Genomic DNA, 27,456 nt, shown 5'->3' on the forward strand with positions numbered 1-27,456 from the left:
AGACCAAAAAGCAACCTAATAGCTGTTTAAATAGTTCAGTTAGGCAAGGGCTAGACTGAGGCTCTTAAAGGTCCCTGGTTCAATCCCAGGCTTTGGCATGCTCTTCTATCCCCCTTTGTGCGGGGGTGGGCTGTTTTCTGAAAGTACAGCAGTTCCTTTAACTGCCCTGAGTCCCTCATTTTGGCCTATGCAGCAGGAAAAGACAGCATGGGCTTCTGTACGGAGTTGGCCTACCTGACCTTTCATTCTTCTCTTGCTCTTTCTCAGCAAGGGGAAGAAAAAGAAGCTCTCCTTTAAGCAAGATTCAGAAGGGCAATGTAAGGATGACTTCCTGAGCACCGGCTCCAGTCCTCTGCTCTACCAGCTGACTTATCGAAGGGCTGCCACCACTTTCTCCAGGTTCGCCTATTGGTGTATGCCAGGGCGAACGCCCACCAAGTGGATGGAATTTGAAGGGGGGGGTAGAAACCTAGAACAGAGTTTCTGTAGTGTAGTGGTTATCACACTTGCCTAACACACAAAAGGTCCCTGGTTCAAAACCAGGCAGAAATATGCTGGCTTCATTTTCCCAGATCGCCTTGCTGTCCAGGAAGGTGCTTCTCCTTCTCCTATTGGCCTATCCCTGGGATAACTCCAACCCCTGCATGACAGAGGGTGGTGACATCAGTGGAGAAAGCACCTTGGCATCAGTCTGGAGAACCTAGAGCAGTTAGGCGTGTCCCTTTTGGAGGCTTGTGGCTGGGCCTCCCCTGCCCTTGGAGGTTGGCCTATAGAGGCCGTTACTTCCTGCTGGCCTCCTTTGCATGACTTGCAAAAGGAGGAAGTAAGACAGGAATGGGGCAATAGAGGAAAGTCAAGCTGAGAAAGGCAGGGAAGAAGCTGTGCAACAAAATGGAGATAGTAGAGCGCCACCATTTATTCTGCCAAAGTCTGGGGAGGTAGAGTTGGCTGCTGAGGTAGAATCCTGTGCCTGCCTCTTGGCATCCCAGGGATGGCTACTTGGAGTCCAGGAGAAGACGGTGGGTTTGGGGTGGAAGGAAAACAAGCAAAGTTGAGTCCAAGTGGAGAATGGCTGTGTCTCAGAGTCCCCGGGCAATGCTCTGGAACTTCTCCCCACAAAGCCAGTCAGGACTTTGGGGCGCCTCCTATGGAGCAGACTGTCTTCAGGGCAAGAAGCTCACACAGCTTCACCTCCTGGGTCGGACCTTGGAGCATTCAGCATATGCCCCTCCATGCGCTTCCCACACTGAATCCGCCCAGGTGGGGTCCTGGGGAAGCCAGAGGGTCCTGCATGCACCCCCAACTTCGGAGTCAGACGTGACTCTCAGCCAGCCAGTAAAACAGAGGTTTATTAGATGACAGGAACACGGTCTAAAACAGAGCTTGTAGGTCCAGAGAACGGGATCCCTCAGCTGGGTCCACTCTGGGGCTCAGCGAGCCAGACAACCCCGTCTGCCCTCACTTCCTGTCCCCAACCAGCTCCCAATTGTAACCCTCTCCAGCCCCTCATTTCTGGCCTTTGTCTCTTTCCCGGGCCAGGAGGTCACCTGATCTCTTTATTCACCTTTAGTTATCCCCTGGCAAGGGGGGAAGGGCCCTGGCCATTTGTTGCTAGGAGACAGATTGTCAGCCATTTATGCACACTGGAGACTTAAGAAATGCATAGGAGAAACTGAGGCACCCACACAGTATTCAGAGGAAACATTAAGAACTGTCCCACTTTGTCACAGGCTGCTCCTCTGTGGCCAACCTGGGGGCATGATTGATGGCTTTAGAGGCAGGGGTGGGCTGGCTGTGAGTAACTGGGATCCAGGAAGCCCCTGTCTGCCTTTCCGAGGGCCGAACCCATGGAGGTGCGGTTGGCTTCTAGGAGATAGACCCCTGTGCATGCCTGTTGGCATCCCTGGGATGGCTACTTGCAGCCCAGGAGAAGCGGGGTTCTGGGTGGAAGGAAAAGAAGCAATGGTGAGGCTGCGTGGGCACCTTTCTGGCTGAGATAGTGTGATGTGGTAGGTTTGGGAGTTGCCTGAAAGCCATATGTGGACTTGGTGCTGCTCCTTTCTGGTCGACCTGGGGGCGCCATTGACAACTTGGGAGTGGGGGTGGGGTGCTGGCTGTGAGCAAATTGGATCCAGGAAGCCCCAGCCTGCTCCTCCAGGGGCCAAGTCTTTCTCTTCTTTCCTGAACATGGGGAGCCCAGCCTTAAGCCTACCCAGCATGTGCTGCAGCTCAAGTATTAAGCCTTCCTGTGTGGCCTGTGCTGGAGATGACCCTGAACCCCTGTAGGGTACTGTTGGGGGGAAATCCCAACTGCAAATATTCTGGCCAAAAGATCAACCCGTTGGGTGGAATGGGGCAAGCTGGAGACCTGGTGACTTAGTCCGTGGGGCCAGCAGGTCAAGCCATTTTCCCACATCGGGGAGGCAGCCACTGTGGTTCGCTCTTCCCACTCCCTGCGCTGCTGCACCCTAAAATCCCTGTTGGCCAGCAAGATGAGCCAGGACCCCGGAGAGAGAAGGCAAAGGGGTGGCCTGAGCCCCCTCTGGCACTGCCCCCACCCCAGGCATCCTACGGAGACCCGATGCCTCACAAGAGACACACGGAGATGTGCCAGAAGCGCTAAGGTGGATCCCTGCCCACTCTGCCCCCTCCCTCCATGCCATGCTGCTCCTGGAAGTGGCCGGCATATCCCTGTGGCCCCGAGTGCAAACTCCGCAGGTGCCTGCCTCTGGATCCCACTGCCTAGGAGCCACTGCCGGAGGGGAGTGTGTGCTGGTCACTTTGGGAGCCGCGCCACCCAAGGTAAGCACCAACCCCCTGACCTCCTCCTGCACCCCTACCCCCTGCCCCAGTGCAGAGGCTCTCTGTGTCATGAACAAGCACTTTCAAGGATTGGCCAAGAACTTCTTTTCTGTTTATGAGAAAGAAATACAAAAAAGGGACCTCACAGACAAGTTTCATTCGCAAGGACAAACTGGCAGGCCAAGCCAGGATCTCTCTGTTACTAGGAAGGCACTTCAGCCAGCTCTTCCCAAAGGCCAGTCTCTAGAGGCTTTTGTGACATGATGTACCTCAAAATAGCCCCCTGTAGCTCACATATTCATCATTCATATATGGTTTTGATATTTCATACAAAGCATTCCATAGAAAAGTCATGATCTGCTGAAATCCATCCTTCTGTCCAAATATGTATAGCATTAGGGTGTATGAAGTTATGCATTTTGCTGTATGGCTGTTACTGAAATATGCTATAAGTTTGCTTGTGACATACAAAGGACCCCTGCCCAGGAGGGTGTTCAACAACCATGAGTCAGCAGAGGAGTTGTAATTAAGGGATTTGCAATTCAATGACAGATGCCCAAACACCACACTACGGGGACTGCTCAAGTCTATAGGTATGGCTACATTACGGGATTAATCCGAATTTACAGAATTCAAATTTTGGAAACAGATTGTATAAAGTCGAATTTATGCGGCCACACTACGCACATTAATTCGGCGGTGTGCATCCATGTACCGGAGCTAGCGTCAATTTCCGGAGCGTTGCACTGTGGGTAGTTATCCCATAGCTATCCCATAGTTCCCGCAGTCTCCCCCGCCCATTGGCATTCCGGGTTGAGATCCCAGTGCCTGATGGGGCAAAAAACATTGTTGCAGGTGGTTCTGGGTACAGCCTCACCCCTCCCTCCATGAAAGCAACGGCAGACAACCGTTTCGCGCCTTTTTTCCTGGGTGAACACTGCAGACGCCATACCACGGCAAGCACGGAGCCCGCTCAGCTCAAGACAGCAGTCATGAACATTGTAAACACCTCACACATTCTCGTGCAGTTTATGCTGAACCAGGACCAGAAAAACCAGATGAGGAGGAGGCAGCAACGGCAGCGACGGCAGCGCGGCAAAAAGAGTGAGGAGGACATGGACACAGAATTCTCTCAAACCACGGGCCCCGGCGCTTTGGAGATCATGTTGTTAATGGGGCAGGTTCTAGCCGTGGAATGACGATTCTGGGCCTGGGAAACAAGCACAGACTGGTGGGACCGCATAGTGTTGCAGGTGTGGGACGATTCCCAGTGGCTGCGAAACTTTCGCATGCGTAAGGGCACTTTCATGGAACTTTGTGACTTGCTTTCCCCTGCCCTGAGGCACCAGAATACCCAGATGAGAGCAGCCCTCACAGTTGAGAAGCGAGTGGCTATAGCCCTGTGGAAGCTTGCAACGCCAGAGAGCTACCGGTCAGTCGGGAATCAATTTGGAGTGGGCAAATCTACTGTGGGGGTGCTGTGATGCAAGTAGTCAAAGCAATCACTGAGCAGCTGCTACCAAAGGTAGTGACTCTGGGAAATGTGCAGGTCATAGTGGATGGCTTTGCTGCAATGGGATTCCCTAACTGTGGTGGGGCGATAGATGGAACCCATATCCCTATCTTGGCACCGGAGCACCAGGGTACCCAGTACATAAACCGCAAGGGGTAATTTGCAATGGTGCTGCAAGCACTGGTGAATCACAAGGGACCTTTCACCAATGTCAATGTGGGCTGGCCGGGAAGGGTTCATGACGCTCGCGTCTTCAGGAACACTACTCTGTTTAAACGGCTGCAGCAAGGGACTTACTTCCCGGACCAGAAAATAACCGTTGGGGATGTTGAGATGCCTATAGTTATCCTTGGGGACCCAGCCTACCCCTTAATGCCATGGCTCATGAAGCCATACACAGGCAGCCTGGACAGGAGTCAGGAGCTGTTCAACTACAGGCTGAGCAAGTGCAGAATGGTGGTAGAATGTGCATTTGGACGTTTAAAAGGTCACTGGTGCACTTTACTGACTCGCTCAGACCTCAGCCAAACCAATATTCCCATTGTTATTACTGCTTGCTGTGCGCTCCACAATATCTGTGAGAGTAAGGGGGAGACATTTATGGCGGGGTGGGAGGTTGAGGCAAATTGTCTGGCTGCTGATTACGTGCAGCCAGACACCAGGGCGATTAGAAGAGCACACCAGGAAGCGCTGCGCATCAGAGAAGCTTTGAAAACCAGTTTCATGACTGGCCAAGCTACCGTGTGAAAGTTCTGTTTGTTTCTCCTTGATGAAAACCCGCCCCCTTTATTGACTCATTCTCTGTAAGGAACCCACCCTCCCCCGTCGATCACAGCTTGCTTTCAAAGGAAATAAAGTCACTATCATTTAAAAAGCATTTATTCTTTATTAACTGATTATAAAAAGAGGGAGAGAACTGACAAGGTAGCCTGGGTGGGGTTTGGGAGGAGGATCGGAGGGAAGGAAAAGGCCACTAAAAAAAGGTTAAAGTAATGACAGCCTTTTGCTTGGGCTGTCCACTGGGGTGGAATGGGAGGGTGCACGGAGCCTCCCCCCCCCCGCGTTCTTACACGTCTGGGTGAGGAGGCTATGGAACATGGGGGGGGGGGGGTTATATAGGGCTGTAGCGGCACTCTGTGATTCTGCTGCCATTCCTGAACTCCACCAGACGCCAGAGCATGTCTGTTTGCTCACGCAGCAGCCCCAGCATTGCATCCTGCCTCCTCTGATCTTCCTGCCGCCACCTCTCATGTCCTCATGTTGGTCCCTCCTGTCCTCACGTGCACTGGCATCTTTCCTGTACTTTGATACCGTGTCCTTCCACTCATTCAGATGAGCTCTTTCATTGCGGGTCGATTGTGTGGCTGGTATCAAGGAAGATCCCTGCAGAAACCAAACTAAGCCCCCCCCATCAATTATCTGGGATGATCGCTTTACCCCTCCCCCCACCACGTGGCTGGTATCAGGGAAGATCCCTGCTAGCCAAACGTGAAAAGCTCAGCACCAATTACTCCCCCCCCCCCCCGGCTTGGCTAACTACAGGGAAGGATTTATTTTCAGCCACAGGCAAACAGCCCAGTAGGAATGGCCACCTCTGTCCCCTTAATTAAATTCCCATATTTCAATCAGGTTACCATGAGTGATATCACTCTCCTGAGGATTACACAGCGAGATAAAGAACGGATGTTGCTTGAATGCCAGCAAACACCGGGACCATACGCTGTCAGGCTTTGTCATGCAATGATACCAGATTACTTGCTACTAGCATGGCGTGGTCAAGTGTCCTACCATGGAGGATGGAATAAGGCTGCACTGCCTAGAGACCTTCTGCAAAGGCTTTTGGAGTACCTCCAGGAGAGCTTCATGGAGATGTCCCTGGAGGATTTCTGCTCCATCCCCAGACACATTAACAGACTTTTCCAGTAGCTGTACTGGCCGCGAATGTATCCCAAGTCCTCAGGGCAAATTAATCATGAAAAAATGCTTGCTTTTAAACCATGTTTTATATTTTAAAAGGTAAACTCACCTGAGGTCCCGTCCATGGGGTCATGGTCTTGGATACTGCCTTGGGAGGGTTGGGAGGGTACTTCACTCAGGCTGAGAAAAAGATCCTGGCTGTTGGGGAGAACGGAGTGCTGTGTGCTCTCCGCAAGCTCATCCTCCTCCTCCTCTTCTTCCCCATCCGCAGAATCCTCAGGTGTGGCTGAGATTACCCCCGCCTTAGAATCCGCGGTCAGAGGTGGGGTAGTGGTGGCGGCCCCCCCTAGAATTGCATGCAGCTCAGCGTAGAAGCGGCATGTCTGCGGCTCTGACCCGGAGCGACCGTTTGCCTCCTTGGTTTTTTGACAGGCTTGTCTGAGCTCCTTAACTTTCACGCGGCACTGATATGAGTCCCTGTTGTGGCCTCTCTCCATCATGTCCTTGGAGATTTTTTCAGAAGTTTTGGCATTTCATCTTTTGGAACATAGTTCTGCTAGCACTGAATCTTCTCCCCATATAGTGATCAGATCCAGTACCTCCCATATGTCCATGCTGGTGCTCTTTTTTGATTCTCAGATTGCATGGTTACCTGTGCTGATGAGCTCTGCGTGGTCACCTTTGCTCTCCACGCTGGGCAAACAAGAAATGAAATTCAAAAGTTCGCAGGCCTTTTCCTGTCTACCTGGCCAGTGCATCCGAGTTCAGGTTGCTGTCCAGAGCGGTCACAATGATGCACTGTGGGATAGCTCCCGGAGGCCAATACCTTTGAATTGCGGCCACACTAACCCTAATTCGAAATGGCAATACCGATTTCAGCGCTACTCCCCTCGTCGGGGAGGAGTACAGATATTGATATTAAGAGCCCTTTATATCAAAATAAAGGGCTTCGTTGTGTGGACGGGTGCAGGGTTAAATTCGAATTAAACTCATAGTGTAGACCAGGCCTATGACTCAGTTGCACGAGACCACAGCAGGAGGATTCCCCAACCTAGTGACTCAGCGGCGTCCACCCGGACATGTCTGGGCAAGTGTCTTCCAGATACTTGAACTAAGAATATAAAATAGGAGACTGTGGCATCATGTTTTTGCCTTTCTCCTCCCACACCTACGCTGGAAGCAGCAGGAATCCCGAGAAAATGAAGGTCATCTGAGGACAGTGTTCCAGGTTTCAGAGGGAATTCTATGTATTAAGGAGGGTAACATCCAGTAGGATGAGAAAATTACTTGACCTAAATACTGCCTAGTGTAATAAGGTGTAAAGTTTAGATTGTGCATTTATCTTTAATTTATTTGGTAACTTACTTTGATCTTTTATGCCTACCATTTATAATCCTTAAAATCCATCTTTCTGTAGTTAATAAATCTATTTTATACTTTACTTAAAATATCGTAATTTGCTTGAAGTCCTCGGGACATCTCAGCTCAGTTAGAAGGCTGGTACATGTATTGTTCACAATGAGAGAGTGGTGGACTGGGTAATAAACTCACAATGATCAGGCTTCTGACTAGGACAAAACGGTATAATCCAGGGGTGCAAGGCTGCAGAGCTGGGGGGAATTGGCAGGAGGCTCTCTATCATTAGTTTTATGAGTGGCTGGCAGAAGCATTCATGTAACTCAGTTGGATGTGTCCCTACCTGTGGATGTCTGTGTAAGTGCAATATCTGCCAGAGATTCGCAGCTTGTCACAGCATCGCAGGGTGAGAGGGAGTCCAGGCAGTGGGACACAGGGCTCAGGGTCCCGCTGTTCAGTTTGCATCCTGTAGATCCCATCACAGACTTTCAACAATCACGTCGGATGTTCACTGGGACAGAGAGAAAGAGATGCCAAAATAGTGATCTCCAGTGCCTGCAGACATCAAACTATCAGGAATTCTGCACACAGAGAGGACCCTGCTAATGGAAAATACCTTTGGAAAAGACCCTTCTGTCAGCAGCTGTGGTTGTACAGTGCCTGTGTTGTGGCCTCAAGAGCCATGGATACAAGCTGAGTTACGGTGACCTTTTCCTTGTCTCCACACTTCTTAGGTGCCTCCTTCTGACACTTGTCAGAAAAAACGCCCCTTTTGTTTTGCAAGCATTTGCATTGCAAGGCAAAGGCAGTCTTCTCTGTTTCCTCAAAAGATTGACCAAAAGGTGGGAAGAGCAGACACATTTGGCAAGGCACCACTGGGCGCTGCATCCCTAACCTCCACTTTACCTGGCAGGTGCCTTGGCCAGCTTAGCCACGGTGCCACTCTCTGGGACTTTTCTCCTAACTGCTCCATTTTTCATCAATGACAATCAAAAGGAAGGTGACACGACATCTGTGTATAGACATCCCCAGTGAATCACAAGGACATGTGGCACAGGCTCTCGTGTTGCAGCAATTGCAGTCGAAGCAACCGCCTTGCCAATGCCAATCACAGCAGCAGCCTTTTAATCAACTCCAGGCTTGTGATTTAATTCTTTCCAATGCTTCTCTCCAAAGAAGCCTTTTCCTTAGCAAGCAATTACTTGGATTACCAAGGGAGGTCTCTTCTGTTTCCTAGAAAGACACAGGAAAATGTGAGCAGAGGAGACAAAAGCCAGATAACAAGGCACCACTGGGAGTTGAACCCAGGATCTCCTGTTTACTAAACAGGTGCTTTAGCCAGCTAAGCCATGGTGCCTGCCTCAAAAAAGTGTTTGCAACTGTTCCATTTGAGGATCCAGAACAACCCCTGCAAATTCCAAAGTACAGATGTACTCAAGACTTGCAGACCTTGAGGTGTGTGGCTCTCTGTGCACAGAAAGCCACAACTCCGTTGACAGAGGGCTTCTAACATGTGCTTCTCCCACCAGCCGCTGTGATCATATAGTGGTTAGTGATCTGTGTTTCACTCGCAGCAACCTTGGCTCAATTCTGAGTCATGGTAACCTTTCCTTCAGCTCTAGACTTCTCATTTGCCACTTTCCAAGTGTGGTGGGGTGGCTGCCCCACACAAGCAGGAGAAAGGTTAAGGCAGCCTTGCAGAGGCTGCACAGAACCCAGCCAATCAGGAAAGAGCTTATTGGGAGAGCCAATCAGGAGAAGGCTTGCTGGAGCAGCCCATGTATAAAGGGCTGCTCAGCAGAGCAAGAGTCTGTCACTCCGATCAGAGTAGTGCTGGTTGGGTAAGGGGAGCATGAGTGAGCTCCTGGCTGACTACTGCCAGACTGAGGCCCTGATTCAAAGGGAAGTGGTCCAGGGAAACAAATAGCAGGGGTTGGAGGCGATGCACTGCGTGACTGACGCCACCTCCCTTTTGCCTCAGTTGCCACTGACACAGGTGACTAGACCCTGGACTGAGGCAAGTGGCTGGGTGGACAGCTGCCCCCCTGGAAGGGGGGGGGAGAGAACTGAGTGGGGCACAGCCAGAGGGCTGTGTCTATAAGAGGACACTGGAGTCCTGAGAATGACATGGGTCCTAATGATAGAACAGATGGTGGCCAGATGCCACTAGATGAAGGAGCAGCGGCAAACCAGAGCTAATTCCCAGGACCAGCAGCAGGAGGCACCACAGTGGTGAGGCATACTCCATGGCACCAAGATTTAGACGCAAGGAAGGCTCTCTCTGACTTGAACAAGCACTTAGAAACGTTGTGCTGACAGGTCTTTTCTTTGTATGAAAAGAGATACAAAAAAGGAGGCAATAAACACACTAGGTTCAGGCAGGAACTGGCAGGCCAAGCCAGGCTCTCCTGGTTAGTTGGAAGGCTCTTCAGCCAGCTCTTCCCAACGACCACTATCTAGAGGCCTTTTAACAGCCACTGCAGATGTTCACCACAAAAGAGACAAAGAGTTTCCAAAACAGAGTTCTCCATTGCCTGCAGACATCAAGCTACCAGGAGTTCTGTGCACAGAGAGGCCCCTGCTGGTGGAAAAAGGCTTTGGTACAGACTCTTCTAACAGCAGACATGGTCATACAGTGTTTAGAACTCTGTGTTGTAGCTTCAGCATCCACATATGCAAGTTCAATTAGGGGACATTTTCCTTGTCTCCACATTTGTCTAGTGCCTCCTTTCAACACTTGTCACCAAAAAGACCTGTTTCTTTTGCAAGCAATGTTCAGCTAGGCAAAGGCAGTCTTCTCCATTTCCTCAAAAGATCACCAAGCTGTGGGGAGAGGAGACACATTCAACCAGGCACCACTGGGTGCTGGATCCTGAATCTCCTCTTTACTCAGCAGGTGTCTGCTAGGCACCTTTCCTTTCACCCCCTCCCCTGGTTCTTGTCATGCAGGCAGATCAGGAGACCAGCAGTTGGAAGTGCAGGCAATGTGATGTTTATTGGGTTAGTTTCAAGCAAGAATATCCATAACTCCACATGCCAGCAGAGTCTCTTTCCCAGTGTTCTGTTCCCAGCTCTGAAACCACAAAGCCTTTATCCATGTCCCTGTTCCCCCTTCCTCTTCCTGATCAGGCCCAAACATTCATGCAGAGCACACCCCTGGTCATACCCCTTGCAATTTATGGTCATATTCCCTTTTTGGAGGGTCACTAGTCTGGAGGCTCGGTGTCACCTCTTTTGTACCCCATGGGAGGGGTAAGAAGTGAGGTTGTGTACTGGTCAAGGCAAGGCTTTTCTTTGGCTTTTAGTGTGTCTTATTCCTCCCCCCATCCCCGTCCTTGCCCCTCCCAACTGGTTGATTGACTTTGGCTTGAGAGAGGAGCCAGGCAGCCTTCCACTGTATGATCGCATATTACACTCCCACCATACCTAGTAACACTGTAGCTCTATCCCTTAACTTTCCCACTATACTAACAAACCCATCTGGCTGGGCAGAAGCAACATACAGTGTCTTTGTTCTTTTTTCACACATATTAGTAAGGATATAAGAGTATCAAAAATCAAAACCCAAACCTGTATCTCAGGCTAACAAACAGGCCTATATACTAACAGGCCTTGGCCAGATTAGCTACATTGCCACTCTCTGGGACTTTTCTTCTAACTGCTCCATTTTTCATCAATGACAATTAAGGAAGGTGAAAGGAGAGTAACTCCATTTCCTACAAGACCTACAGATATTGCACTATCAGGGTCTCTGTGTGCAGACATCCCCAGCAAATCACAAGGATGTGCAACACCGGCTTTCGTGTTGCAGTAATTGCAGTCCAAGCAACTGCCTTGCCAATGCCAGTCACAGCAGCCTTTTCATCAACTCCAGGCTCATGGTTTGATTTTTTTCCCCAATGCTCCTCTGCAAAGAAGCCTTCCCTTAACAATCTAGTAATTGGATTACTGATGAAGGTCTCTTGCGTTTTCTAGAAAGATATAGGAAAATGTGAGCAGAGGTGGTCATAGAATGATAGAATCTTAGGCCTGGTCTACACTAGGAGGTTATGTCGAATTTAGCAGCATTAACTCGAATTAATCCTGCACCCGTCCACACAACGAAGCTATTTATTTCGACATAGAGGTCTCTTTAAATCGATTTCTGTACTCCTCCCCGACGAGGGGAGTAGCGCTAAATTCGACATGGCCATGTCGAATTAGGGTTAGTGTGGACGGAATTCGACGCTAATAGCTCCGGGAGCTATCCCACAGTGCACCACTCTGTTGACGCTCTGGACAGCAGTCCGAGCTCAGATGCTCTGACCAGCCACACAGGAAAAGCCCCAGGAAAATTTGAATTCCTTTTCCTGTCTGGCCAGTTTGAATCTCATTTCCTGTTTGGACATCGTGGCAAGCTCAGCAGCACTGGCAACGATGCAGAGCTCTCCAGCAGAGGTGACCATGCAATCGCAGAATAGAAAGAGGGCCCCAGCATGGACTGATCGGGAAGTCTTGGATCTGATCGCTGTGTGGGGTGATGAGTCCGTGCTTTCGGAGCTGCGATCGAAAAGACGGAATGCGAAGATGTACGACAAGATCTCAAAAGCCATGACGGAGAGAGGATACAGCCGGGATGCAATGCAGTGCCGCGTGAAAATCAAGGAGCTGAGACAAGCGTACCAGAAGACCAAAGAGTCAAACAGACGCTCCAGATCCCAGCCCCAGACATGCCGTTTCTACGAGGCACTGCATTCCATTCTAGGTGCGGCCGCCACCACTACCCCACCGCTGTCCGTGGACTCTGAGGATGGGATATTGTCGACGGCCGCTTCCTCAGAGATGTTCGCGGATGGGGAAGATGAGGAAGGAGCTGAGGAGGACGAGGCAGTCGACAGCACTTTCAAAGCTGATTTCCCCAACGGCCAGGATCTCTTCATCACCCTCACGGAGATCCCCTACCAACCCTCCCAAGGCGGTAACCCGGACCGTGAATCAGGGGAAGGATCAGTAGGTAAGTGTTTTAAACATTTATTTTGAATAGAATAGGCATGGTATTTTAGCAATGGGTTTTTAATGATTAGTTTGCCCTAGGCGCTTTACTTTTTAGTCGTTGCCAGTGCAGCTACTGGAAAAGTCTGTTAACATGTCTGGGGATAGAGCAGAAATCCTCCTGGGACATCTCCATGAAGCTCTCCTGGAGGTAATGTGAAAGCCTTTGCATCAGGTTCCTGGGGAGAGCGGCCTTATTGCCTCCTCCATGGTAGGAAACTTTTCCGCGCCAGGCTAGCAGCAGGTACTCCGGTATCATTGCCTGGCGAAGCATGGCGGCATACGGCCCTGGTGTTTGCTGGCATTCACGCAGCATGCGGTCTTTCTCTGTCTCCGTAATCCTCATCAGAGTGATATCACTCATGGTGACCTGGTTTGAATTAGGGGAATTTTAGTATGGGGACTGATTGCTTGTTCCTTTAAATAACTGTAACCGGCGGTTTACAGCCACGCGGTGGGGGCGGGGAGGTGAAACGTTCATGCTGAACGGTTCGCCGGCAGCATGCAGGGATCTTTCCCGAGCCCAGCCACGTGGTGGGGGTGGGGAGGCGAACCGTTCATGCTGAGCGGTTCACTGCCAGCATGCAGGGATCTTTCCCAGGGACAGCCGCGACGGAGGTGGGACAGGGGCAGAGTTCATGCTGGCCGGATCGCTGGCAGCAGGAACTGGCCAACGCTAGGAGCATTGCTTGGAACGTGAAAGGAGGGCACTGCTGTAAATTAAGCTTTAAGCAGCCAAAAGTCTACAGCTTACCATGGCCATCTGCTAGCCGAATTCCGTTGTCCAGCCCCGCTTGTGTGATCTGTACAGCAAGACCCCAGGCACTCAATGTGAAGACAGAAAATTCGACCTTGTACTGAGTGCACATGTGATAGGTACTGTGCATGGTCTTGTTCACAGAGAAAGACTATATTCATTGTTCGCAAAAATTTATCTTTGTGAGGAATTCACTCCCTTTTTCCCATCCCACAGCTGCGAGTGTCTCCCGAGCTACCCCGGCATCCCCCTCCCAGAGGCTGGCGCAGATCAGGCGGCGAAAGAAAAGGACACGGGACGAGATGTTCTCAGAACTTATGGTCTGTTCCCGAGCCGAGGCGGCACAGCAGACCCAGTGGAGGGAGAACATGTTGCAATACCAGCGATCACACAGCGAACGGGAGGACAGGTGGCGGCAGGAAGACCAGCTTGGACTAATGAGGGAGCAAACGGACATGCTCCGGCGCCTTGTAGATGTTCTGCAGGACCGGAGGCAGGAGGACAGAGCCCCTCTGCATTCTATCTCTAACCGCCCTCCCCCGCCACAAAGTCCCATCCCCCCCCTCACCCAAAGTCCCAAGAAGGAGGGGCGGCAGGGGCCGTGAAAACAGTCACTCCACCCCTGCAGACTGCTCAAGTAGCAGAAGGCTCTCATTCCCAAAGATTTGATACGTCCTTTCCTTCCCTCCAAATGCACCTCACCCAAACCCCTGTCCCAGTTTCATCCCCTAACTATGTAGTTCTTAATAAAAAATACGTTTCTGTTAATTACTGTTTCCATCATGTTCTTTTAGAGGACAGTGTGTTTGAAGGGGGGGAAGGGGGTTGGTAATTGGAGAGGACAGTCACCTTTACCAGGGTACAGACACGGGGGCAGGTTCAGCAGAAGGTCTCACACACATTGCAGTCACTAGGCACCCTGGTCTGTCTGGGAGGTGTTTTTCATGTTCTGGGGGGGGGGGCTATGTGAGTTTGTGGCGGGGGAGGGCGGTTACGGATCTTATGCAGCGGTCCTTAGCCTGGATGACAGAGCCACACAGCAGGGGATCTGTAACCGCCCTCCCCCGCCACAAAGTCACATAGCCCCCACACACAGAGTCCCGAAAAGGAGGGGTGGCAGGCTCCATTGAAACAACCAGTCCACCACTGTGGACTGCTCTAGGAGCAGGAGCCTGTCATTCCTCGAGTTTAGAAGCGTCCTTTCCATCACTACACCCGCTCCCCACCACAGTCTGCATCCCAGTTTCAACCCTTTACCGCAAAATCCTTAATAAAGAAAACGGTGTTAATGAACAAAGTTTCATTTATTTTATTTTTAAAGGTGTGTTGGAAGGGGGGAAGGGGATTGGTAACTGGAGAGGATAGTCAACATTAACTGGGTAAAGAAACGGGGGCAGGTTCAGCTTCTGTTTAAACAAACCTAATAGTCACAGGTTACCCTGGTCACTCTGGAACCTAGCTTTCAAGGCTTCCCGGATGCACAGCGCATCCCGCTGGGCTCTTCTAATTGCCCAGGTGTCTGGCTGGGCATAATCAGCAGCCAGGCGATTTGCCTCAACCTCCCACCCCACCATAAACGTCTCCCCCTTGCTCTCACAGAGATTGTGGAGCACACAGCAAGCTGCAATAACAATGGGGATATTGGTTTCACTGAGATCAGAGCGAGTCAGTAAGCTTCTCCATCTCCCCTTCAGACATCCAAAAGCACACTCCACCACCATTCTGCACTTGCTCAGCCAGTAGTTGAAGAGTTCTTTTTCACTGTCCAGGGCACCTGTATAGGGCTTCATGAGCCAGGGCATTAGCGGGTAGGCTGGGTCCCCGAGGATGACTATAGGCATCTCCACATCCCCAACAGTTATTTTGTGGTCCGGGAAGTAAATACCTTCCTGCAGCCATCTAAACAGACCAGAGTTCCTGAAAACGCGAGCGTCATGAACCTTGCCTGGCCATCCGACGTTGATGTTGGTAAAACGTCCCCTATGGTCCACCAGTGCTTGCAGCACCATTGAAAAGTAGCCCTTTTGGTTAATGTACTGGCTGGCCTGGTGGTCCGGTCCCAGGATAGGGATGTGAGTTCCATCTATAGCCCCACCGCAGTTTGGGAATCCCATCGCAGCGAAGCCATCTATGATCACCTGCACGTTTCCCAGGGTCACTACCTTTGAGAGCAGTAGTTCAATGATTGCGTTGGCTACTTGCATCACAGCAACCCCCATGGTAGATTTGCCCACTCCAAATTGATTCGCGACTGACCGGTAGCTGTCTGGCGTTGCAAGCTTCCAGAGGGCTATGGCCACTTGCTTCTGGACAGTCAGGGCTGCTCGCATCCGGGTGTCCTTGCGCTTCAGGGCAGGGGACAGCAACTCACAACATTCCAGGAAAGTTCCCTTACACATCCAAAAGTTTCGCAGCCACTGGGATTCATCCCAGACCTGCAGTACTATGCGGTCCCACCAGTCCGTGCTTGTTTCCCGGGCCCAGAATCGCCGTTCCACAGCATCAACATGACCCATTGTCACCATGATGTCCACGGCGCGGGGTCCCGTGCTTTGTGAGAGGTCTGTGCCCCTCTCAGACTTAATGTCCTCACCACGCTGCCATAGCCTCCTCACCCGATTTCTCAGCATCTGCCTCTGAAAAAGGTGGATGATAAGGCGTGAGGTGTTGACAACGGCCATAACTGGAGCGATGATTGCAGCGGGCTCCATGCTCATGGTGCTGTGGAGTCCGCGCTGTCAATCACCAGAAAAGTGCACGAACTGATTGCCCACCGGCGCTTTCACGGAGGGAGGGCGGGAGTGACGGTTGAATGACGACAGTTACCCAAAACCACCCTCAACACATTTTTTGCCCCAGCAGGCATTGGGGACTCGACCCAGAATTCCAATGGGCAGCGGGGACTGCGGGAACTGTGGGATAGCTACCCACAGTGCACCACTTCCAATGTTGACGCTTGCCCCGTTAGTGTGGACTCACAAAGTCGAATTACTGTCCTTAGTGTGGATACACACGTTCGACTTTGTAATATCGGTTCCTCAAATTCGCTTTAAGTAAAATTGAACTACTCTTGTAGTGTAGACATACCCTTAGGGTTAGAAGGGACCACAAAAGTAATCTAGTCCAACCTCCTCTTCTTGGTCTGATGTTGTTTAACATCTTCATTAAATACCATGATGTAGGAATAGAGAGCATACTGATCAAATTTGCAGATGACTTTGCTTACTATTTCTCTGAGTTGGTTGAAATCCGACTGTCTGAAGTCCAGTGCTCTTGTTTTGCTGTTCTCATGTTCTCCTTTCCACAGGATCTTGAATTCTATCAGATCATGATTACTTCTCTCCCAAGTTCCCCACCACCCTCACATTCCCAATTTACCCCTCTTAGTCAAAACCAGATCCAAAATGGATAACCCCCTGGTTGTTTCCTCAACTTTATAAATCAGAAAATTGTCCTCTATGCATGCTAAGAATTTTCAGGCCATATTACATTTTGTTGTTATAATCTTCCAAGAGATATGTATCCCAGTATATTATAAAATTCTTGTCCCACATACTCATAAAAACTTTGCAGTCTTTTCAAACAAACAGTGAATATATGAAAATATCCAAAACTGCTAATTAGAATGCTCTCAATGTCTATCAGGATAGTATCCCCTGTAATTCAGTATACTGGTGCACAATGTGAGCATGACAGCCAAGGCCTATCACTTCCCCTTTTAAGCTCATCTTTACTTTGGTGTGCAAATGTTCTCTTCCATGTCTGTATCAACTACCAAAGTTTGTCTTTGTATTATCTGCTTCCATACTTATTCAGAACATTTATTATCTCAGCTGCAATAAGTTCTGATGTTTCTTCTTTAAGTTTGAGAAAATCCACAGGTTTAGTTTGCAGACACAAACTGCCTTCATAAGCCTTGAAATTGCGATCCAAGAGAGGAAGCAATTTCATATATCTGTGATTCAATGCACCGACAGTGACACATATTCCACATTTTTCAGGTTGTCAATTAGTTCATCATTGCACATGGAGCAAAAACATTTACAACTATTCCTTCACACTTTGTCTGTGCACATCAGTTTGAGCACTACGGGCAATTACTATTCAATTACTATTCATTTCTGCTTTGTAGTCCCTCTGGCTATAGCTTGGTACCAAAAGCTTGATCTGAAGTCTTGATATGAGCGCTCTTCTCATGAGCCACATAGCCCTGGTCTACACTCCGAGTTTAGGTTTAATTTAGCAGCGTTAGGTCGATTTAACCCTGCACCCGTCCACACGACCAAGCCTGTTTTGTTGACTTTCTACACTACAAAATTAGGTCAATTTTATAGAAGTCAATTTTTAGAAATCCATTTTATACAGTCAATTGCATATGTCCACACTAAGAGCATTAAGTTGGCAGAGTGCGTCCTCACTACCATGGCTAGCATCGACTTACGGAGCGGTGCACTGTGGGTAGCTATCCCACAGTTCCTGCAGTCTCCACTGCCCATTGGAATTCTGGGTTAAGCTCCCAATGCCTGATGGGGCAAAAACATTGTCGCCGGTGGTTTTGGGTATATGTCATCAGTCGCCCCTCCCTCCGTGAAAGCAATGGCAGACAATAGTTTCGTGCCTCTTTTCTGTGTAGATGCCATACCACAGCAAGCGTGCAGCCTGCTCAGCTCAGCTCACCGACACCGCCGCTGTTGTGTCCTGGGTGCTGTTGGCAGCAGACGGTGCAGTAGGTCTGCTAACCATCATCATCCAACCACCGCTGCAACTCTGCTCTGCCTCTATTGCCTCGATAGCAAATTTCTCCATGTTTTCTGTCATGGGTTCCCGGGTACATATGTTCTTCCTTGGGAAATCTGCGTGGTGCTAACCGTCGTCCTCCACCACTTCCGCTGCAACTCTGCTCTCCTGCTCTTCTGCAGATGCCATACCACGGCAAGCATGGAGCCCGCTCAGCTCACCGCTGCTTAGAACCTTCAGAACTTTTATCGTGCTAGAATCTGATGTGAAAACCTTCCTTCTGTAGAACTCAGCAGAGATTTTCTCATTGACTTACAATCACAATGTTTCATCTTGATCCCAGGTTTAGGTACCAACAAGATGCATTTATTGTATTTTTACATGCAATGTGAAAAAAACACCCCTAGTTGGGCAGAGGGATAGAAGTAGGTCTGCCACTATACTACATTGCCTTTAATCAGTAACTACCTGAGCAAGGTAGTAACCAGTGGCCAACAGGTGAAAGGCCCATTGTCCATGCTTAGAACACTTCAGCAGCTAGACCTCAGGAATGGAAGAGGCTAATGTTCAGTTTCTCCAGAATGGTTGCTTCCAAAGACTGGTATATAGAGTGGAATGGAAGTTTTTTGGATGAATATTTTATTTGCTGAAATATTTTGGTTGACCCAAAATTATTTTTTGGGTTTGTTGCAGCAAGAAAATTGGGAAAAAATATTCATCTTGGGTCAACCTGAATGACTATTATTGTTATTATAATGTTGGTTAGGCTAGCTAGCAAGGGAAAAAAATAATTTTCACATCTATTTGTGTAAAAGGGCATAGAAGCTTCTCTGTGACACAATCACAGCCTTAGCCATGGCAGGGGTGGAGGTTTTCATGGTGGGGAGTTTAGGGCATAAATAAGAGACTTTTCCTCCAGCACAGGGAGAGGTTTTGAAATTTCATTTTTACCAAGTGGCAACCTCTCCTACACTGACCCCCTGCTGGTGCTAATCCCAGCTCAGAGCCCACTGCCATCCACAGCATGAGACATACAGCCTCCTGCTGACAAAGTCCCTGCAAATCAAAGACAAACTCCCCTAGTCTGCCCCTTCTCCCAGCTGAATCCTGACCCCACAGAGTGCAGAATAACCCCCACATAGCTGGACCTTCCAGTAGCCACACATGGCTGAGGATGTGCACTTGTGCACACACACAAGTGATTTAATAAATATTAGGTTGACATAATTCTGCAGTGTAGACATTGCCTTAGTATGTTATTTTGTGCACTGAGATGTGTATAAAACATCCACCCACAAACAGAGTGATTTAATTCCCCAAATTCACTGTCTCCTCACTTTCCAGAAAGCTGCAAAATTCAGTTAGTTCTTGCTAGAAGAGGGAAAATCCAGGTGACACTAACGTTTATGATTGATTAAATAATATTTAGGGCTTAATTAATACATTAGAAAAATAATTAGTGTTTTTTCTAGATAATACCAAAAGGTGAAAAAAGAACAGAGACAAACCTTGTCAGTAAAGTCTCTTTTCCCAAAAGACCCTCAAAATATTATTAATTCTCACCCCACCTCCATAGGACTTCTGTGCACGTTATGTGCCATTAATACAACTCCCTATTAGAAATGCTCTTTTTCATAGATTCATAGATTCTAGGACTGGAAGGGACCTCGAGAGGTCATCGAGTCCAGTCCCCTGCCCGCATGGCAGGACCAAACACTGTCTAGACCATCCCTGATAGACATTTATCTAACCTACTCTTAAATATCTCCAGAAATGGAGATTCCACAACCTCCCTAGGCAATTTATTCCAGTGTTTAACCACCCTGACAGTTAGGAACTTTTTCCTAATGTCCAACCTAGACCTCCCTTGCTGCAGTTTAAGCCCATTGCTTCTTGTTCTATCCTCAGAGGCTAAGGTGAACAAGTTTTCTCCCTCCTCCTTATGACACCCTTTTAGATACCTGAAAACTGCTATCATTTCCCCTCTCAGTCTTCTCTTTTCCAAACTAAACAAACCCAATTCTTTCAGCCTTCCTTCATAGGTCATGTTCTCAAGACCTTTAATCATTCTTGTTGCTCTTCTCTGGACCCTTTCCAATTTCTCCACATCTTTCTTGAAATGCGGTGCCCAGAACTGGACACAATACTCCAGCTGAGGCCTAACCAGAGCAGAGTAGAGCGGAAGAATGACTTCTCGTGTCTTGCTCACAACACACCTGTTAATACATCCCAGAATCATGTTTGCTTTTTTTGCAACAGCATCACACTGTTGACTCATATTTAGCTTGTGGTCCACTATAACCCCTAGATCCCTTTCTGCCATATTCCTTCCTAGACAGTCTCTTCCCATTCTGTATGTGTGAAACTGATTTTTTCTTCCTAAGTGGAGCACTTTGCATTTGTCTTTGTTAAACTTCATCCTGTTTAACTCAGACCATTTCTCCAATTTGTCCAGATCATTTTGAATTATGACCCTGTCCTCCAAAGCAGTTGCAATCCCTCCCAGTTTGGTATCATCCACAAACTTAATAAGCGTACGTTCTATGCCAATATCTAAGTCGTTAATGAAGATATTGAACAGAGCCGGTCCCAAAACAGACCCCTGCGGAACCCCACTCGTTATGCCTTTCCAGCAGGATTGGGAACCATTAATAACAACTCTCTGACTACGGTTATCCAGCCAGTTATGCACCCACCTTATAGTAGCCCCATCTAAATTGTATTTGCCTAGTTTGTCGATAAGAATATCATGCGAGACCGTATCAAATGCCTTACTAAAGTCTAGGTATACCACATCCACCGCTTCTCCCTTATCCACAAGACTCGTTATCCTATCGAAGTAAGCTATCAGATTGGTTTGACATGATTTGTCAAACCAAATCATGGTTTTGGACATTCCCAGATCTGGAAATTAGTGAAATATAGAATTTGAACAGCAAACCTGGCTTCCTGCAACAAGAGACACTTCTGTGACCAGCCGTAGTCATATTGGGAGCTAACTAACCCCAGCATCATGGCAAGGATCTTTTTAGCACCTGGAGAAAAAATATAAATGAGGATCGATGAAATCACCATTTGGCTTCTTTCTTCCCCCAGCTCAACACCTGAAAGATTGTCTGGAAGACAAAGACTTTGAACTGGGGAGATTGGTCCCAGGCTGAGACGGAATACAGCCTGTGTATTAAAAACTGTAAATTGCCTGGAATATCAAGTGGGGTGAAAAAAGCTGTTTGATCCAAATCTTGCTTAGTCTGTCCAAGTTAAAATTTAGACTGCGATTCTATTTTTATTTGTTCTATAACGAACTTTGACCTCTGTGCCTAACACATATAATCACTTAAAATCTATCTTTCTGTAGTTAGTAAACTTATTTTAATGTTTTATACTTACTAGTGAGTTTGTTCAAAGTGCTTGGGAAAGCTGCTCACTTTACAAAAGCTGGTGCATGTCCATTTTCTTCTGATGGACTGGTGAACTAATGAATGAGCTAGTACTGTTCAAGAAAAGGTCTTGAATTCATGAGTGGCTTATACAGCATTCATGCAACTTAGTTGGGTGTGTTGCTGCATTTTGTTGGCTGAGTGATCACAGAACCAGGAGGGGTTTTGCTGCTTGCCACTAGCACAGCATTGTAAGAGACAGCCAAGGCTGGAGAGTTAAGGGAGCACAGTGGTCCCACAGTTCCAGGTTGTACCCTGCGGATCCTGTCACACAGAGATCCTCCTGTTAACCAGCCGTGGTCATGTTGTGCTTAGTACTCTGCCCTATTGCTACAACAGCCACAGATGCAAGATGAGTTACAGCAGCCTTGACCTTGTTTCCATGGTTAGGTAGTTCTCACCTAAATCTTCAAGCAGCTCACAGTAATGTGCCAAGCTCCCCAAGTCCCACTGACAGCGGAGCTCTTCCTCCCCATTGAGCCCAGGAGACACAGTGGGTGGTGGGTGAGTTTGGTACCCAAATAACTGACAAAGCCAAGCAAGGAGCAATGAAAGGTTTGCTTCAGTCGCTAGGTCTCTATTTTTCTTTATTACTCACACTCTCTGCCCTTCTCTGATAATGAGCAATGGTAAGAAAACAGCTTGAAACATGTGCTAGATGGTGGCTAGGTTTGGATGACAAATTTAAAACAATCACAGCGCCCGCTAGTGTGACACTGGCACTATCAGATTCTGACCTTTCATTCACACTATATTAATAAAGGTTTCCCTGAAGAACGTTGCTATGATTATTTCAATGGCTCCTACACCGATACCTGCTGCCCCTTCTGACTGGTTAATTGCACTATTTGGAACCTCCACCTAAAATTACACCCTTCCTAGGAGCAAGATTCAAACTGCCAGGGAAACCCCATTGGGTTCCAAGTGCAGCACAGGCAGGGAGGCGAGGGCATAGCACAGGGGTCTCTGAGCTCCTTCTTTGTCACAGGGAGTGGGGTCTAGTGGGCTAGAGTAGGGGGTCTGGGAACCAGGACTCCTGGGTTCTATTCCTTGATTAGTGGGTTAGAGAGAAAACACCTCCCTTTACAGCACAATGCACTTTGAAGAAACATATGGCTTCATTTAACTTTACTATTAAAAGTTTTGGGTACTTTGCGCAGAAGCATTATTTCCTGGGGAGAGTCTGAGAAGTGGAAGCTGCATTGATTTAATCCTCAAAAAAAATAAATATACATTAAAATACTCTGCAGACCCCTTGCTCCCAGCCGTCCTCAGCATTCAGTCCTGGCACTGAGATGTTCCCTCCTCTCTTTCTTTATGCTGCTGTTGTTATTTCATGTAATGTCTGGGATGAGGAAAAAAGCTGAGTTCACTCAAGGCTGAGGGAAAAAAGGACCCTGAAAATCTCAGGGCCTCAGAGAAAACCCAACCCCTGCTACCGGGATCACTGAAGTGCTGGGGATTTGAGTAGGAAAGGGACCTTCTGAATTGTCAAGGTGGGGAATGAATAACAATCTACAGCTAGATCCACCTCATTAATAACTGACACGGGCTAATCATGCTGTAGATAGAAGGGAAACTGGGAGTAATTCTTTGCTGTACAGCCGTGGAAACAGTGACCCAATTGCACCACAGTGAATGTGCTGGGGAAAGTTGGACTTTACAGGCAGGTGGAAATAGTAGATCCTAGAAACACCTGGAGCTCCCCACACCACTTGTGCCACCAGGGTCAGGTGTTGAGCTGCTCACAGCGCCCCCCCACCACCATGACCTTCCAGCAGGGGATGGCAGCACCCCCCACCCAATGTAGGAGAGAGGGCTGATTGTATCTCTGCACCTGAGTTCAGGGCACACACACTCTTTCCCCCACACTTAGGCTACGTCTACACTACGGGGGGGATCGATTTCAGATACGCAAATTCAGCTACGGGAATAGCGTAGCTGAATTCGACGTATCTGATCCGACTTACCCTGCTGTGAGGACGGCGGCAAATCGACCGCCGCGGCTCCCCTGTTGATGGCGCTTACTCCTACCTGGGCTGGTGGAGTACGCGCGTCGATTCGGGGATCGATTATCACATCCCGACGAGACGCAATAAATCGATCCCCGGGAGATCTATTTCTACCCTCCGATCTGGGCGGGTAGTGAAGACAAGCCATAGAATCTGGCCCTGCTGGAAAGTGACCCCAATGAACCAGCAACCTCCAGGAGAGCATGATTGACCCTGAGAGAGGGGAGTGGGCTTCCCATGAAGAATATAGGCCACTGGATGCTCTGGGAACAGGAGGGCTCTGAATGTAGCACCTAGGGAATGTAGCACCTAGGAAGCCTAACTTGGCTTCTGGTGTAGCTCAGTGGAAAACTTCATGGTTTGAATGTATGAAGCTCTAGGTTCAATATCCAGGTTCTCCTGCTGCTTTGCTCATGCCCATCTGTGATGTGGCCCAGCAGTCTCCCTACAGGAGTTTCAAGCCTGCTCAGTGAGGGAGAAGTGCCAACCACACAGAAGGTCTGAGGGTGGGTTTTTGCTCCTAAATCACCTAGGTACTTTTAAGATTCCCATTCACTGGGCTGCTTTATTATGAAGGAGAAGGGAGAATCCTCTAGGAGTGGAGGGAAGGGTCCAATCCGCACAGACTGAGGAGCAAGGACATGGAGGGGCAGTCAGTGCCGAGAGAGGAGAGAAGTCAGTGATTTACACAGTGTCTCTTTAAGGGGACAGGAGGCGAGGGCAGCTAGTTTGGGATGATTCTGATGCTAAATAGAAAAAACGCTAGAGTCAATGAAAGATGAGATCATAGAAGGGGAAGGGCAGCTCCACAGGGGCCATTGGTGCTCACACAACGCACAGTTAACTTGGGGAACTCTTTGCCAGAGGGTGTTGTGAAGGCCAAGACTAGAACAAGGTTCAAAAAAGAACTAAAGCAGTGCATAGAGGATAGGTCTATCTATGGCTATTTGCTGGGATGGGCTGGGATGGTAGCCCTAGCATCTGTTTGCCAGAAGTTGGGAATGTACAACAGGGGATGGATCACTTGATGATTACCTGTTCTTTTCATTCCCTCTGTGGCGCCTGGCATTGGCCACTGTTGGAAGACAAGATAGTGGGCTAGATGAACTGATCTGACTCAGTATGGCTGTTCTTATGTTCTAACTGCTGTTTATTGAGGAGACGACCTGTCGGGCTACACAGAACTGAAGAAGTGTTCTGGGTTAGCTCCAAAGCTCATCTCTTTCACCAACAGAGGTTGGTCCACTACACGCTCTTACCCTCACCCACCTTGTCTCTCAACTCCCTTTGGAGAGAAGTTAAGTTTTCCCTTTGGGAAACTATCAGGCTGAAGCAATTGTGTTGATTCTGACACTAGAATTGAAGGATAAGACAGTTACCTTTTCCGTAACTGGTGTTCTTTGAGATGTGTTGCTCATGTTCATTGCACAATACGTGTGCATGTTTGCCACGTGCGCCGGTGCTGGAAGTTTTTCCCTTAGCAGTACCCGTAGGGGAGCGCCCCTAGTGCTCCTTGGAGTGGCACCGCCATGGCGCAGGATAAGGGGCGCTGCACGCTCCCCCCACCCTCAGTTCCCTCTTGCCAGACAACTCCGACAGAGGGGAAGGAGGGAGCGATGTGGAATGGATATGAGCAACACATCTTGAAGAACACCAGTTACGGAAAAGGTAACTGTCTTTTATTCTTTGAGAGATTGCTCATGTACATTCCACAATAGGTTATTCCAAGCTATATCTGTGGGAGATAGGTAGGAGTTCACAGATACTCAGGATGGAGAACTCATATCTGGAGTGGATGGCCTGACTGGGGCCCTGCTGCAGTTTGAATGCGGTATGTCCCAGCCCCTGCTGGCCGGGGCTGCGACATAAAGACCAAGAGTCTTTAATGTCGTGCGGGAGTCCTTAAGACCGTGTAACTTCATGTCAGTTTGTTCCATGAACAGGGTCTTGCCGTTGAATGGGAGGTCCTGCAAGGAGTTCTGCACCTCGCTGGACAACCCCCATAACAGGAGCCATGACACTCTCTTCATGGACACCGCGGAGGCCATAGATCTTGCAGCCGTATCTGCAGTATCCGAGGCTGCCTGAATGGCCACCCTGGTGGCAGCTGTGACCTCCTCGACCAGAGCCTTACACTCCTTCTTATCACGCTCCTGGAGGAAGTCTGCCAATTTGGGCATTGAGCCCCACAAGTTGAAGTCATATCTGCCCAGCAGGACTTGGTGGTTCACCACCCTTGGTTGGAAGCTCGAGGATGAATAAACCTTTCTACCAAATAAATCTAGTCTCCTCGAGTCCTTATTCTTAGGGCTTGTCTACACTACAAAATTAGGTCGGATTTATAGAAGCCGGTTTTATAGAAACTGGTTTTATGCAGCCGACTGTGTGTGTCCCCACATAAAATGCTCTAAGTGCATGAAGTCGGCGGACCGCGTCCACAGTACCGAGGCTAGCGTCGACTTCCGGCGCATTGCACTATGGGTGCCTATGGGTACCTATCCCACAGTTCCCGGAGTCTCCGGCGCCCATTGGAATTATGGGTTGAGATCGCAATGCCCGAATGATGCAAAGCAGTGCCGCAGGGGGTTCTGGGTACATTGCGTCAGGCCCCTCCCCCGCCGTCACAGCAACGGCAGACAATAGATTCGCGCCTTTTTACCTGGGTTACCTGTGCAGACAACATACCACGGCAAGCATGGAGCCCGCTCAGCTCAGCTCACCGTCACCATATGTCTTCCGGGTGCCGGCAAACGTGGGACTGCATTGCTAAACAGCAGCAGCAGCTTACTGCCTTTTGGCGGTAGACGGTGCAGCATGAGTGGTAGCCTTCATCGGTGCTCGGGATGCTGGTAGCTGTGGGGCTGGCAGCCGTAGGGCTGCATTGCACCAGCCCCTTGCCTTTTGGCAGTAGATGGTTTATTACGACTGGTAACCATCCTCGTCGGACCTAATTTACAGGTTGCCTGAAATGCTCGTATATTATTGAAGCCTGAGCACCTTTACCAATCCTTCTGGCTACTGTACAGCATATATTGCTACACAGCAGCAACCCCTTGCCTTTAACCGTCCTCGTTGGACGATGATGGCTTCCAGTCGTAGTATACTATTTTCTGCCAAGTATTGTCTGCTAAGCACCCAGAAAAGGCCGAGGGCGATCTGGGTGCTGGCAGACATATGGCTGGCTCATGTAGGGTTACATTGCTACCAAGCACCCAGAAAATGCCGAGGGCTATCAGTCATGCTGCACTGTCGTCTTAAGATGTAAAAAATAGATTTGTTCTGTATTCATTTCCTTCCCCCCTCCCTCCGTCAAATCAACGGCCCGCTAAACCCAGGCTTAGGAGTTCAATCTCTGGGGGGCATTCTGTGTGACAGTTGTTTGTATTTCTCCCTGATGCACAGCCACCTTTCTTGATTTTAATTCCCTGTACCTGTACGCCATGTCGTCTGTCGCCCGCCCCTCCCTCCCTCCCTCCCTTCTTCCCCTGGTCTTTAGATACTAGTTTCGCGCCTTTTTTCAGACCAGACGCCATAGCTATCACTGGGATCATGGATCCCGCTCAGATCACCGCGGCAATTATGAGCACTATGAACACCACGCGCATTGTCCTGGAGTATATGCAGAGCCTGGACATGCCAAAGCAAAACCAGGAGGACCAGCTGAGGAGGAGGCGATTGCAGCGCGGCGACGATAGTGATGAGGAAATTGACATGGACCTCTCACAAGGCACAGGCCCCAGCAATGTGGAAATCATGGTGTTACTGGGGCAGGTTCATGCCATGGAACGCCGATTCTGGGCCCGGGAAACAAGCACAGACTGGTGGGACCGCATCGTGTTGCAGGTCTGGGACGATTCCCAGTGGCTGCGAAACTTTCGCATGCGTAAGGGC

General features: G+C 49.2%; 1 protein-coding gene, 2 non-coding genes and 1 pseudogene across 3 annotated transcripts in view; 2 read left to right on the forward strand and 2 right to left on the reverse strand.

Annotated features, from left to right (window-relative positions):
* Positions 1–27,456, forward strand: part of LOC135889520 (zinc finger protein 184-like) — a 129,835-nt pseudogene that overhangs the window by 28,767 nt on the left and 73,612 nt on the right.
* LOC135889456 (zinc finger protein 501-like) overlaps positions 1–27,456 on the reverse strand; it is a 106,151-nt gene that overhangs the window by 15,541 nt on the left and 63,154 nt on the right. The window lies entirely within an intron of this gene.
* On the forward strand, positions 480–552 carry TRNAV-AAC (transfer RNA valine (anticodon AAC)). The gene has a single exon. It is a non-coding gene; the product is annotated as a tRNA-Val (tRNA).
* TRNAT-AGU (transfer RNA threonine (anticodon AGU)) lies at positions 8,872–8,945 on the reverse strand. The gene has a single exon. It is a non-coding gene; the product is annotated as a tRNA-Thr (tRNA).

This window comes from Emys orbicularis, chromosome 15 (assembly GCF_028017835.1).
Source record: "Emys orbicularis isolate rEmyOrb1 chromosome 15, rEmyOrb1.hap1, whole genome shotgun sequence".
In the NCBI taxonomy this organism is placed as follows: domain Eukaryota; kingdom Metazoa; phylum Chordata; order Testudines; family Emydidae; genus Emys; species Emys orbicularis.